Source organism: Apodemus sylvaticus, chromosome 2 (genome assembly GCF_947179515.1).
Source record: "Apodemus sylvaticus chromosome 2, mApoSyl1.1, whole genome shotgun sequence".
NCBI classification, from domain to species: domain Eukaryota; kingdom Metazoa; phylum Chordata; class Mammalia; order Rodentia; family Muridae; genus Apodemus; species Apodemus sylvaticus.
In genome coordinates, this window is record NC_067473.1 from 18,923,570 (window position 1) to 18,938,617 (window position 15,048).

Genomic DNA, 15,048 nt, shown 5'->3' on the forward strand with positions numbered 1-15,048 from the left:
TTACAGTCAGCCCAGTCTTTTATTTACATATCGACTTAGTCATTTACTCCAGGTTTCCTTTTGATTATCCCACAAATCAGCATTCTTTAATCCAAGCCCCTCTGATTCTTAGAAAAAGACAGCAAGCACATTTTTCTTTTTTAACATTGCAAATGAATTCAGAAAACTGCCTGGCTTTGGGACAAATATAGCGGGGTGGGATCCTGTCCTGAAATTACAATTCCCACCACCCCAGTCTGTGTGGCTCTGTCCCAGGCTGTCCCTGAACTCAGGAATTTGCCTGCTTTTGCAAGTACAAACAACCAATGTATCCAGGAGGGATTTGTCCTTTCCTTTACCATTCTCCAAATCTCTTTATCTCCTTCCTTAATATCCTTCTGAGTAGCTGACAAAGAGTGCAGTTGCCTTTGTTCTTTTAGGTCCCTGAACGCCCTTATATAAATCATATTGCATCCTTATATTTTGCATAGTTGAGAAATTATATATTTTTGAATTCATGCTTTCAGAGTTCTTTCTCACAGCCTTAATGGCTGTCCTGAAGGTCACAGCATTCTACTGTTTTACTGAGACATTAGATACACCCTCATCTCTTGGACTTGTGCTGCCTCTGATGATCATGGAGTCATTAACCTTGGTAGAGAGGACATTCCCGAATAACCTTGACAAGGAGAATATTTCCTGAAGGAGGATCATGAAATTATATATAATATAATATAATATAATATAATATAATATATATTATATTATATTATATTATATTATATTATATATACATACATACATATTATATATATTATAATATATATACATATATATTATATTATATATGTATGTATATATGTATGTATTTGAAGCTTGTTTGTATAGTATATATACTGAGAGACCCCAACTCAATGTCTTTAGACCCCTAAACAACTAGCCCAGCACAGAGTAACTTGTTTTTCTGCTCTCAGCTTGAGAAAGAAAGCACACTCAGTGAATGGCCCAATGTTTAACTATACAATGCCCCAAGGATGTTTGCTCCAGATAATCTCTAATCTTCCTTAAGGCATAAACTATTGTCTGACTTCCTCATTCTGTACTTCCCCCATTCCATGGCATGATTTGTCCTCCACCCCCTTGCCTTGTGATTTTTGTCCTCCATCCCTTGTCTTGTGAATACCTTTAAAATACCCTTGTGAGTACCCTTTAAATACCCCTGACTTCAGTTGCTCAGGGTCCCACAGTCCTCTACCCCTGCACTGTGTATGGACCCCAGAGCCTCTGGAATAAAAATCTTCTTGCTTATTGCATCAATACTGTTTCTTGCAAGTGATATGGGTGTCGCCTTTTGAGGCATGGGGTGCTGGGGCGCCTTCGTTTTTCGGGTCTTACAATACTATATATAGTATAATATATATAGTATTATACCATCAACTATCAATACTTGTGGAGGCCCACGCCATGTTGGCTCTGTTCCTGGGGTGGGAACCATGTCACTCCATCCCTTCTATGACCATGTAGGACTTGGCAAGACACAATGGACTGTTACTCAAGATCGATGACATCATGATATTTGCAGGCAATGGATGAATCTAGAAAAGGTCATCCTGAGTGAGGTAGCCCAGACCCAGAAAGACAAACATGGTATGAACTCACTTATAAGTGGGTATTAGCCACAAAGTACAGTATAACCATGCTCAGCCCACAGACCCAAAGAAGCTAAGTAACAAGAAGAGCCTGAAAGGATAGAAAATAATACAGCCTAACTCTAATGACCCCAAGAAGTCAGAAGTTTAAAATGCTATCTCGCTTTGTTAGAAACTAGGTAAAAGGTCACAGTCCAGAGGCCGCCCTTGGTTTAGACCTAGCAGAAAGGCCTTGAATAGGTGGTCCTGGCCCAAAAAGGTAACTGGAAATGGGCTGAGCTTATCTTGCTTCTGTAAACTGCTTACACCATTACCCCTATGCAGGAGTTCACGCAACTATAGACATTCAAGAAAATAGGAAACTAATTGGTCCACTGAGTGAGGGCTCCGATAATTCAAACTGATTGGCCTAAAAGCTATGGAGTGGTACAAATCAATTGTCTTGCATTTCGTGGGCTCTCCATGCAAAGAAATGATTGGTTTGTGATTCGAGGGCTTTGTCGTAAACTTATAAAAGCTGTCACAATTCAGCACTCGTGGTCCACAGTCCTCTAACCCTGTGTGATGTACGACTGTGGAACCCAGAATTCTGGAATAAAGAAATCCTCATGTTATTGCATCAAGACCATTTCTCGCGAAAGACTTGGGTGTTGCCTTCGGGGGCGTGGGGTGCTGGGGCACCCTCAGTTTTGGGGGGTCTTACAAGCCCAAAGGAGGAAACTTGAATTTTTTTTTAAAGATTTATTTATTTATTTATTTATTTATTTATTTATTTATTTATTATATCTAAGTACACTGTAGCTGTCTTCAGACATTCCAGAAGAGGGCATCAGATCTCCTTTTGGATGGTTGTGAGCCACCGTGTGGTTGTCGGGATTTGAACTCGGGACCTCTGGAAGAGCATTTAGTGCTCTTAACCACTGAGCCAGCTCTCCAGCAGGAAACTTGAATTTAACTGAGAAAGAAATAGAATAGATATGAGGGGTGGGGATAGAAGGAATGTGGTGAGGAAGAGTTTGGAAAGGAGAGCAAGAGGGTTCAAGGAGGAGGAATATGGAGCAAGAGAGTACCGGGAAAGAAAAATGGAATGGGTAGGGAAACATCTTTGGGTCAAGCTAGAAACCTAGGATAATGGAAACTCCCAGGAATCTATAAGGTGACCCTAGCTAAGACTCCTAGCAATGGGAGATACGGAACCTGAAATGGGCATCTCCTGTAACCAGAAAAGACTTCCAGTAGAAGCCATAAAACCTTTGACCTACAATTTGTCTTGCCTCCAAAATGTGCAGAAAAATGTGCAAAGTGAAGTAAAAACTGAGGAGATGTCCAACAGAAGACTGGTCCAGCCTGAGACCTGTGCCATGAGAGGGAAGCCATCCCTGACACTGTTAATGTATTCTTCTATACTTGCAAACAGCAGCCTAGTGAAACCACCATCAGAGAGGCTTTACCCAGCAATTGATGTAAGCAGATGCAGAGACTCACAGCCGAACATTAGAAAGATCTTGGGAGATCCTGCAGAAAAGATGGGGAAGGATGGAAGGAGCCAAGGGCACCACAAGAAAACCTACAGAATACAACTAACTTGGGTCCACACATAGAGACTTAACTGCCAACCAGGGAGCATGCATGAGACTGGCCTAGACCCTCTGCATATTTGTAATTGTGTGTAGCTTGGTCTTCCTGTGAGACTCCTAACAGTAGGATCAGGGACTGTCTCTGATTCTGTTGCCTGTGTTTGGGACCCTTCTACTGGGCTGCCCAGTTTAGCCTCAATAGGAGAAAATGTAACTAGTCTTATTGCAATTTGATATACCAAGGCTGGTTGATATCCATGGGAGGCCTCTACTTTCTGAAGAAAAGAGGTGTGGATAGAGGTTGGAGTGAGGAAGAGGAAGAGCTGGAAGGAGAAGAAGGAGGGGAAACAGCTCTGCATATAAAGTAAATAAATAAATACATTGTTTTTTTAAATATTTGTTTTAAATTGCTTCAACAACATTAAGCCAAGGGATACCAGGCATTGCTGACTACCTTTCATTTGGCCATCTGTGGACAAATGCTTCAGCCAAACTTTCAAACTCTTAACAACTTTTTAAAAAATAACTGAGCTTCAATATTAAACCTAGAATCTTCACTCAGTTGTCCCATATCAATAAACACAGCCTGATCCTGTTTATGTTCCTTTTACCATTATCCCACACTCTTAAAATCCATTCCCACACATATTCCCCTGACTTCTGCTTGAATGAATTAGAAATCTCATTAAGCTCTTTAGTAGAACAACATACCCCCTCATGAAGTACACCTTTTATCTACCCCTTTATAGGAACCTGTTTAGCTTTAAGTGTGTCTTTAAGTCTAGAGACAAATATTGGTGGGCCTTGAGGGATATCACTATTGTCTTGTTTGGTATCTCCTTCAGAGAAAGTCACTGATTGTTTAGCAGAAAATGAAGGATTAATTTCTTTAGTCAAAGGCAGAAAGGGGAATATTTCAAGGGGTTCTCTACAAGAACAGAACTTATAAAATCAATTTATATCTATCTATATCTATGTCTACATCTACATCTACACCTACACCATATATATCTATACCTACATCTATATCTATATCTATATCTAATTATTGGATTTATTAGAATAGCTTACAAGCTGTGGTCCAGCTAGTCCAACAATGGTTATCTACTAACAGAAATCCCAAGAATCCAGTAGTTGTTCAGTTCACAAGGCTTGATGCTGCAGCTGGTCTTAGTATATGCCAGGAATTATATATGCCAAAGAAGCTTCTAATGCCAATGAAGGAATAGACTTGCCAGCAAGAGTGAGAGCAAACAGGCAAAGAGAGCAAGCTTCCATCTTCGATGCCCTTTATATAGGCTGCCACTAGGTGTGGCCCAGATTAAAGGTGTATTTTCCCACCTCAAAAGATCCAGATTAAAAGTGGGTCTCCCCACTTCAAATGATCAAATAGGAAAAATCCTTCTCAGGTGTATCCAGCCACTAGGGTTTTAGTTAATTGCAGATGTAGTCAAGTTGACAACAAAGAACAGCCATCACAGAGGGAAGTGGCTTAGGGAGGAGTCGGGAAAAGGAGTTGGGCAGGAGTGAAAATTATGTAAGTACACTGTATGCATGTATGAAATCCTCAAAGAACAAATTACATTATTATATGTACATATAACATATACATCCATATATTTTAATAATATAAAAAATCAGGCAGAGCAATTAGGATTGGTTCAATTAGTAGTGAAGGAAGATAGCACCAATCTGAAAGGGAAGGAGTTCTAAAATGTATCAAGTAAATTAGGAGATAAAAGATCCAGAGTAATCTGGTAGGTGGTGGTGAACAACTTTGATCCCAGCACTTGGGAGGCAGAGGCAGATGGATCGCTGTGAGTGCAAGGCCAACCTGCTCTACAGAGTGAGTTCTAGGACAGCCACCTCTACCCAGAGAAACCCTGTCTCAAAAAACTCAAAAGATCAAGAGTGAGATAAAAACCTTAATATGATTGGGACTGGTAGATGCCTAGGCAATATATGATACCATAAACTTGGCAGTGCACATCTAAGTCCCAATTGAAATGAGGTTTTGTTATCTCCTCCCAATTCCAGTCAACTCATTGGGTATACACTGCCTGATCTGATCACCACGCACCACATACATGTATTGAAGTGTCACAAAATAAACTACAAATACATAAAATTAAGATGTGTCAATTAAGAAGAATCAACATAGGAACCAAAGGGTCTAGTGCATTCAGAAATAGACCATTGCACTCCTTGGTGAGGAAGGCTGGTGAGGTTTAAAGGAGAGATAGAAAGGCTCTATGGAGACTCCCCTCCCCCCCCTAGTGCCTACAGGCTTTACTGTCAGAGAAAACATATTTAAGCTATGCATGGTAGCATACTTCTATAAATTGTACTCAGGAGATAAAGCAAGCAGGTTACTGTAAGTTCCAGAGCAGCTTGGTCTAATACATAGTAAAACACTGGAAAGAAAGTGGGGGTCAGGGAGAAAGAATGTAAAGAAAGGAATGCATTCGGAGTTAAGACTAAAGAACGGGAGAAGATTTTATGACAGAGCAAAAGTATATAATCAAATAGGTGTTGTAGAGTGGTTTACACTTTGCAAGCTTTCCTTGGTGGACTCTACATTAAATCTAGAAGGTATGATGTAAGTTTACTGACTAGTCAAGGTTTCTATTCCTACACAACATCATGACCAAGAAGCAAGTTGGGAAGGAAAGGGTTTATTCAGCTTACACTTCCACATCGCTGTTCATCACCAAAGGAAGTCAGGACTGGAACTCAAGCAGGTCAGAAAGCAGGAGCTGATGCAGAGGCCATGAAGGGATGTAACTTACTGGCTTGCTTCCCCTGACTTGCTCAGCTTGCTCTCTTATAGAACCCAAGACTACCAGCCCAGGGATGGCACCACCCACAATAGGCCCTCCCACCTTGATCACTAATTGAGAAAATGCCTTACAGCTGGATCTCAAGGAGGCTTTTCCTCTAGTGAGGCTCCTTTCTCTGTCATAAGTCCATCTTGTGTCAAGTTGACACACAAAACCAGTCAGTACAACTGACCTCTTGTCAACTTGACACACAAAAACATCACCATTAAGCCTCAACTTTTACTTTCTTATTCATCCCCAATATCTAAATAACTTTAAAAGTCCCACAGTCTTTACATATTAAAAGTTCAATCCCTTTAAAATATCCAATATCTTTTAAAATTCAAAGTCTTTTAAAAATTCAAAGCCTCTTAACTGTCAATTCCACTAAAAAACTTTCTTCCCTCAAGAGGGAAAAATATCAGGGCACAATTACAATCAAAAGCAAAAATCAAACTCCAACAGTCCCGTCCAATGTCTAGGATCCACTCACAATCTTCTGGGCTCCTCCAAGGGCTTGGGTCACTTCTCCAGCTCTACCCTTTGTAGCACACACCTTGTCTTCTAGGCTCCACATGCCTGTACTCCACTGCTGCTGCTGTTCTTGGTGGTCATCTCATGGCACTGGCATCTCCAAAACACTACTGTCTTCTGCTGTAACTAGGCTTCACCAATAGCCTCTCATAGGCTCTCTTCATGGTGCCAAGCCTCAACTCCTTTGTATGACACCTTCAGTCCTGGGCCATCAATTGCACCTTCACCAATGGTTTTGCATGACCTCTCAGTGCTGAACCTCAGCTGCTCTTCATGACCCCTTCATGCCTTCAAAACTAGTACCACCTGGGTGACTCTTAAACAGTACCAAGTCCAGCCACAGCACAAGATACAACGTTGGCTATCTCTGGAACACAGCCTCTGTGCTCTCAGAAAACACTTCCCAGATGATTTCACCTCAATGATGCTGGTCTCTTCGTAATCACTGCCAACTTCTTAATGCCAGCTAATCAGCATCAATAGTCCCAGTAACACAAAGGTTCGTTTTGGTGGTTTTAGTATCTTGTTAATCACAGCTGACTCTTCAGCTTCAGATAACCCAAACCACAGAATCTTCACAATCAAAATGTGGCCCTGATAAAAGTCTTTAATCTTTCCTCTGAAATTTTACAAGCTAGGCCTCCATCTTCTGCACTGTTCTCAACATGACCTTCCAAGCTCCTACACAACATCCCACAGAGCTCTTAACACCGAATGGATCTTCTTGCTCAAAGTTCCAAATTCCTTCCACAATCCTCCCCAAAACAGGGTCAGGTTGTCACAGGAATATCCCACTCCTGGTACCAATTTGTCTTAGTCAGGGTTTCTATTCCTGCACAAACATCATGACCAAGAAGCAAGTTGGGAGGAAAGGGCTTATTCAGCTTACACTTCCACACTGCTGTTTGTCACCAAAGGAAGTCAGGACTGGAACTCAAGCAGGTCAGGAAGCAGGAGCTGATACAGAGGCCATGAAGGGATATTATTTACTGGCTTGCTTCCCCTGGCTTGCTCAGTTTGCTTTTTTATAGAACCCAAGACTACCATCCCAGGGATGGCACCACCCACAAAGGGCCCTCCCCGCCTTGATTACTAATCGCAAAAATGCCTTGTAGCTGGATCTCATGGAGGCATTTTCTCAACTGAAGCTCCTTTCTCTGTGATAACTACAGAGGTCACTTATGACTACAGTCAGTTTGATAAGGAATTGTTCTAGTCTGATCTTCGTACTGTGATAAACACTGTGTACAAAAGCACCTCAGGGACAAAAGTGTTGACTTGTCTTACAATTAGAGTCCATTATCAAAGGAAGCCAGGGATGGAGCTCAAAGGAGGACCTGGAGGCAGAAACTGAAACAGATCATGGAGGAATGATGCTTACTGGCTGGACCATGGCTTACTCAACGTGCTATCTTCTATAGCCTTGACCGCATACCCAGGAATGGTACTGTCCAGAGTTGGCCCAGTCCTCCTACATCAACTATCAATCAAGGAAATCCTCTCATGCCCACAGGCCAATCTGATGGACATAATTCCTTGGTTCCTTCTTCCTGGGCCACTCTCTCTAGTTTGTGTCAATTTATGCTATTACTACTACTACTACTACTAACTACTATGAACAACTTCTTCTTCTTCTTCTTCTTCTTCTTCTTCTTCTTCTTCTTCTTCTTCTTCTTCTGTCATTTCAGGATATAGTATAAAAAGTTAGATGTGAAAATTGCAGGTTAAAATGTTTTGTTGAAACAATTATGATTATTGATCCTACTTCTAGGTAATATGTACTTTATATAAATTCCTAATTTTTCATATCTTTTCCTTTTTCCTCTTTGATATCTTTTCTCTTTCTGGTCATCCTCTATGTCAACTGTAGATACAATTCAATAAAATGAAGTCATAGGTGAATAGGTTGAGCCTTTAATCAACTGATCAGTATCTTTATTAAAGGTCTGTGAAAAGACACACACACACACACACACACACACAGGGAGCAGGCCATCTGGACCTCTGAATTTGAAAGATTATAAAGGCCAAGAAACACAGATTTCCAGCGAACCCTGGGAAGTTGACAGATAGCAAGGAAACAGCTCCCCTGCACAGTTATCAGAAGGGGCTAAGAGCTGTGACATCTTGGGTGTGAAATCTCCAGGATTTGATCTATTATGTTTATTTCTTGGTAAAGTTGCCCATTTGTGGAACATTATAATGCCAGTCCTAGCACACCAATACACATGAATAGCCATATGACTGCTTTCCTTTTTTTTTTTTTTTATGAACCATGACTTTTATTGGGGTTTCTTACAGAAATATAATTGAGTGCCTACTTGCAGGCGCAAAGACAGCTAAATCACCAAAGCCCATCCCAGCATTAGTGACAGCTCTCAAAAGCTGGAAACCTGGAACATACTGCAGGGTCTCTTGGAGAGTAGTATCCTTTCCAGGTGATTCAACAGTTGGTCTAAAACTCTTCCACGAAGCTTGGATAGTTTCTGTTTCTCCAAGGCAGCAGGTCTTGTCTCAGAACCTTTTTTCTAGCGTGGCTCATCTAAGAGTCTTTTCAGCTGGGTCTACCTATGAGTGACTCTTGGCATCTTGACTGGTTTACCCCCCCCCCCCCCCCCCCAAGAACAGGGCTTGGTGAATCTGGTCAGTTTCAGGGACTTCCTAAGCTATTTTGAATTGTTTACCTTCCTGGTTAAGGAATTTCCCAGCAAGATAGAATGCTTCATTCTTGAATGAAACTGTTACACAATAGTCGGGCAGTCCTACAAGGCCTTTGTAAACCAGCTTTTTTTTTTCTTCATTTTTTTAATTGGGTATCTTCTTCATTTACATTGCCAATGGTAAAACCTTTCCCATTTTCCCCCTCCCAAAAGCCCCCTCCCCAACAATTCCTTACCCCTCCTCCCACCCCCTGCCTCCGTGTATATGCCCATATTCTTTTCTATATTCTTTGTTTACATTCCAAATGATGTTCCCTTTCCTGGTTCCCCCCTCCCCATAAGTCCCATAAGTCCTCTTCACTCTGCTGGTTTCCCAATCAACCTCCTCCCACTCCTCTGTCCTGGTACTCCCCTACAATGCTTCATCAAGCCTTTCCAGGACCAGGGTCCTCTCCTTCCTTCTTCTTGGGAATGATTTGATATGTGAGTTGTGTCTTGGGTATTCTGAACTTCTGGGCTAACATCCACTTATCAGTGACTACATTCCATGTGTGTTCTTTTGTGAATGCATTGTGAATATCAACCTCACTTAGGATGATATTTTCCAATCACAACCATTTCATATGCTGCTTTCCTTATCAATGCTAGAAACAGCCTTAGTGTATTTGTTTCTATCTTCTTCCCATAACCTAGGGCCTCACCAAAGTAAGATAACCAGCAAGGCCTGTTATCAGCTCTGTGGCCTGAGTTTCTCACAGTGTTCTCTGTTCTCACATAGTAGTGAGAACTCCAGTGGATCCTGAGATGTCTCCTATTAGGTGGGACATGCAGTGAAGAGAACATCTGGTTAACATGTCCCCTAATGCATACATGAGATGAGGGGGTATCATGGGGGAGGAAGAGGGAGAGGGAGGAAGGATATGAGTGTGTGTATTTGTGTGTTTGTGTATGTACTGCTTTGTTTCCTTTTAAAGAACTAGAAATGGCTTGTGAAAAAATGGAAATTATGAACTTTCTAGTCAGCACTGTCATTTCAACTCTGTTTATAGAGCCACAGTTGGTTGGTTGGAGAAGAAAAAAGAAAATTGTAGCCAATCTTCCTAATAAACATAAACACAAAAATCTCAATAAAATGCTTACAAACAGAACTTAAGAGTATGTTTTAGTTAAGGTTTTCATTGCTATGATGAAGCACCATGACAAAAAACAACTTGTGGAGGAAAGGGTTTATTTCAGCTTACAGCTTATTAATCCATCACCAGGGAAAGCTGAGATAGGACCTAGAAGCCCATCAGATGTGTTGCTCACAGACTTGCCCACCATGGCCAACACAGCCCGTTTCCTTCTAGGACGCAGGCCCACTGGCCTAGGGATGCCACCACCCTATGCTAAGCACCTTAGCTCCAGGAGAAGCTGTGCATTGTGGCTAGGCAGTGCTGGGCAGAAAATTGCCAATCTCTCCTGCAGACCTGTACTGTTCTTGAAAGGAAACAATTTACAGGTTAGGACAGCTTAGTTCTGCCAGCACAGAATAGGCTAGTCCTTAGTATTTCTGTATCTCTAAGGTCTGTCAGATGAACCTGCGCCAGAAGGCTGAAGACTGATGCTCCAACTTCCTGACTTACCAGGGCTGTTTAGGTAGGTAGCCTTCTCTAAAATTTGTCTCAGTTCTGTGTTAGGCTTCCTATATCTTCAGATATGTTGGTCATTCTCAAATTTCTAAAGAGTTGAAAGACTACTTACAGTCTTTCCCAGGCTACTTACATCGAGAGAGCAGATCTGAGAGGATGGTTTGTCAGAAGGCACACAATCTAAAGTCAGGTGTAGAATTATAAGTCCTTTAAGTTAGGATAGAGGACAGTTCTATTCTATTGACAAAAATGCTGGACTGGGTGTTAGGTCTATCCTATACCTTATAAATTACAAAATGGTAATAGTTGTGCTCAATCTATATTTGAGAGAAAAGTTTCTTTTTATTTGAACAGAAAGGGTGATGTGTAGCAGGATTTTCCCTGTCCAGTTAAGTTAAATATTAGTGCAGCAGGAGGCCTGAGATTGGATGGGGAAAGGGGAGGCGGAGCTAGAGTTACAGGGACAGAGAGCAACTCAGAAGAGTGGGGAGGAAGCAAGATGGTGGCCGACAAACAGGATGATTCAGAGTCCACGTGGGTTTATTTATTTATTTATTTATTTATTTATTTATTTATTTATTTATTTTTGAGACAGGATTTTTCTGTTCTAGAACTCGCTCTGTAGACCAGGCTGGCCTCAAACTCAGAAATCTGCCTCCCAAGTGCTGGGACTAAAGGCATGAGCTACCACTGCCTGTCCTTCGTGGTGTTAAATAGCCACAGGGAGATATATTATCATATAGGGATAGAATAATTGGGGTAACTTGTCTCATCTAGGTGGGCAGCTTACCCCAATATTATTGTGTGGGCAAATTGTGAATTTGTTGATATATAAATCTGACTGATTAATTATAAGTTTCTAGAGTTTTGTTTCTACTGGGTTGTTGGCTATTGTGGTGGCAGACCGTGGGGGGGGGGGGGCGGTGATTGTTTGGGGCTGTTGTGGCCGTGACCTGCCAAGGGAACTTGGTGAGTCTGGTATAGATGTTTCAGGAGCTCCAAACCAAGAGAGACTACCCAGTTGAGAACACCCCACTGGAGCCATATGGCCCGACAGTGGCCAGTGTAACATGGGTCTTTTTTTAATATTTCCCCCACAACATTTTCCACATCAAACATTTATCAAGAAAATGTCACCCAGGCTTGTCTAAAGGCCAATGTGGTGGGGGCATTTTTCACCTGAGGTTTTGTCCAAATGACTCTAGCTGAGTCGAAACTACTCAGCAGAGAGTACATCAGAAGATAACATTCACCATGATCACACGATCTTCATTCAGAAGTGCAGAATTGGCTTAACTCACGAAAGCCAATAGGAGCAGTGGATCCATAAACGGACTCAAGGACAGAAGTCACCTGATCATCTCCATATACAGAGAAAAACATCCATAAAAAAGGTTTAATGGGGGAAAAAAAGTGGTCTCCTCACAGGGACACTTGCTAGCATGCAGTACCCATTTTGCACCAGAAGGTGTCACTTCAATGCAGCCAGCACTTGAAAGTTTTTTTAAATTTTTTTTTTTATCTCAAACACAGGTCGAGTCTAAGTACACTGAAAGCGGGGGTGGGGGTGGGGGGGGTGGGGGGGTGGACCCTTCAGTAAACACATGTGAGATTTATGGGAGCTGACTGAAGGAGTAGAGACTTAACTTGCCAACCATGATGTCAGTTACCCACACACATGCCTCTTTCTGCCAAGTAGGATGTCAGTTCCCAGCGAGGTCTTGGGAACTTAAACTTTACTCGGCCACTACTGAAAACAGAAGTCTTATTCCAAATAGTTTTCTTATATTGGTGCAGGTGTCCCTTATGTTGGGTCTATCTCAGGGACACTTTATACCATAAAATCTAATGCATAGGTACAAAAGTGCTGTTGGGTGGTTGTTTCAGGTCCAAGGTTATTGTGGGTATCTATACACAACCAGTTCTACTGGCTTTTATCATGATTGCTTTCCAAGGGCACAGAACATAACAGAATATGTAATCAGTTTTGACATTAGAACGTTTCCTAGTAACAACATAAACATATGAAAAAGTTTCCTTCTAATGACAGGTTAGCCACCTGTTACCTAGGCCTTAACATTTTATCTAGGACTCAACAATTTTAGTTTGTACACGAAAATTAATACTTTAAATATATTGCAAAATATAAAGTAAGATGATAGTCTAGGGTTGTTCATACTTTTCCTAGATGATTGCATCAGGATATTCCATGAATATTCCTGGAAACTCTACATGATCCTCAGTATTTCCCACGTCCCATACATGGGTGGGTTAATGTGATGTGCGACTAATTCACACTAAAGAATACAAGAAAGGAAAATGCCTTTCCATTTGGAGGCAATAAAGTGATTATAGTCTCATGGCTTGAAAGAAAGACTATGAGACAGAGCTGTTAAATCACAAGCAACCTGTGTCTGAGGACGCACTCTGGGGGATTAGCATCAGAGGCTTGAGACTTGTATCAAATTGTGTTTTTCACTGTGTTAAAGTCACCAAGATTTCCAGCTCTGCTAGCTCCTGAAACACACTTCTTCTATCCTGAGAAATGCATAATACTGGTTTTATTTGTATATGTTGCTGAGAAAATAGATCATTAAAGCTGGTTAAACCATAATAAATTTTTGAGAATTTCTTACATGAGTACTCTAATCTACTTTCTCTAAACATACAAAATAGCAGTTACCACACCCAAGTGCATAATTTCATTGTATTGCTACCAAAAGTCTCTCTCTCTGTCTCTCTCTGTCTCTCTGTCTCTGTCTCTGTCTGCCTGTCTGTCTGTCTCTCTCTCTGTCCACATATAAATATATGAAAATTCTCTAAAAGGGAGCAGGAGATAATGTATGTTTTGCTTTCTTTCTGGATAAATCATTGTGGGGAATTCAGTCTCACAGAGTGAATCTGTAAAATTCTTTGAAAATATGAAGTGAACATCTGACATCAAAGAGAGTGCTTCAGAGAGCAGAACCAGCTGTGGTGACTTTGCCAGCAGGACTGATGTGGTCAAAGCCAGAGTGAATTCAAGTGGCATTTACAAACAATAAGGTGCATTTGACTGTGACAAAACTTCACTGAGATAGTAATCATCCTTTAGGACAGCAACCTGGAAACCATCTGTTTAAAGAAGAAAACATGCTCCTTTAACCTACTGCCCCTACTGTGTACTCCAGACAGAAAAACAGCTCTTTGACCTGCTTATCTGCTTACAAAGATTAGCAGTCAAGAACTGGGTTGTACAAACTAATGACAAACTGGCAGTCGGTGCCTCTGGTGGACTTTGTCGCCAATGGATATTCACCAAGGTCATCACTACTATTATTGGAAAAGACTATGAAAGGTCTAATTGTTAATACATATTGAAACATCAAGAAGTTCATAGAAGCTCATGAAAAGAGAATGATCCAGAAGGCAGGCCCACTGTTTTACATAGTGATGCTCTCTGCACTAAGGGGGAGGGGGACTCCCTATGAAGCGGCTGCACCTGCAGAGATGGTTCTTATCCTTCCTGTGGGTTTAGACTCTAACAGCTCTGAGAAGGTTCCTAGGGTCTGTGTGGGATAAAGGAGAGACCCAATATGAGTTTATAGGAGGAAGAGACATAGCTTCCTTCCACACTGGTAGAGACTCTTCAAAGACCAGATGATAAAGAATGTCCCAGGCCCCTGGGACCACTCTGACAAAGCTCTTTCCAAAAATACTGCGTATGTATGAGGAAATTATTGCCTCGCTATGAGCTAGAGAAAGAACAGAGGTAAAACTGAAGCTCCGGCAATGGTTACTCCACTTACTAAGCAGTGACCTGAACTAAGAGATGCTAAGGAAACTTGACTTCCTTTCTAAAGAGCATAAAAAACAAGACAGAGAACGTGATTGCATCTAGAAGGGCTTAACTATTTTTTCAATTTATAACATGGGAACCATTGTGATTAGCAAATAATTTAAGATGTTCCCCCAAACTGAAATTTATTCTAATCACTCACAGAGCATTCATACAATTGATTACACTAGTCATCTTTGATTGCTATAATTGCCTGTAAAAATCAGAGCATCTGTGAGATAAAATGCTCTGACAGAGTCCCATCAAATATTTGATCTGTTACTAAAACACCCTGACCTGGGAATAAGATAAGAATCAGATTGCAGAAATGAGAAACAATCACTGGTTATAAGAAGTCACCAAGTGTAAAGAAGTTTCCTAC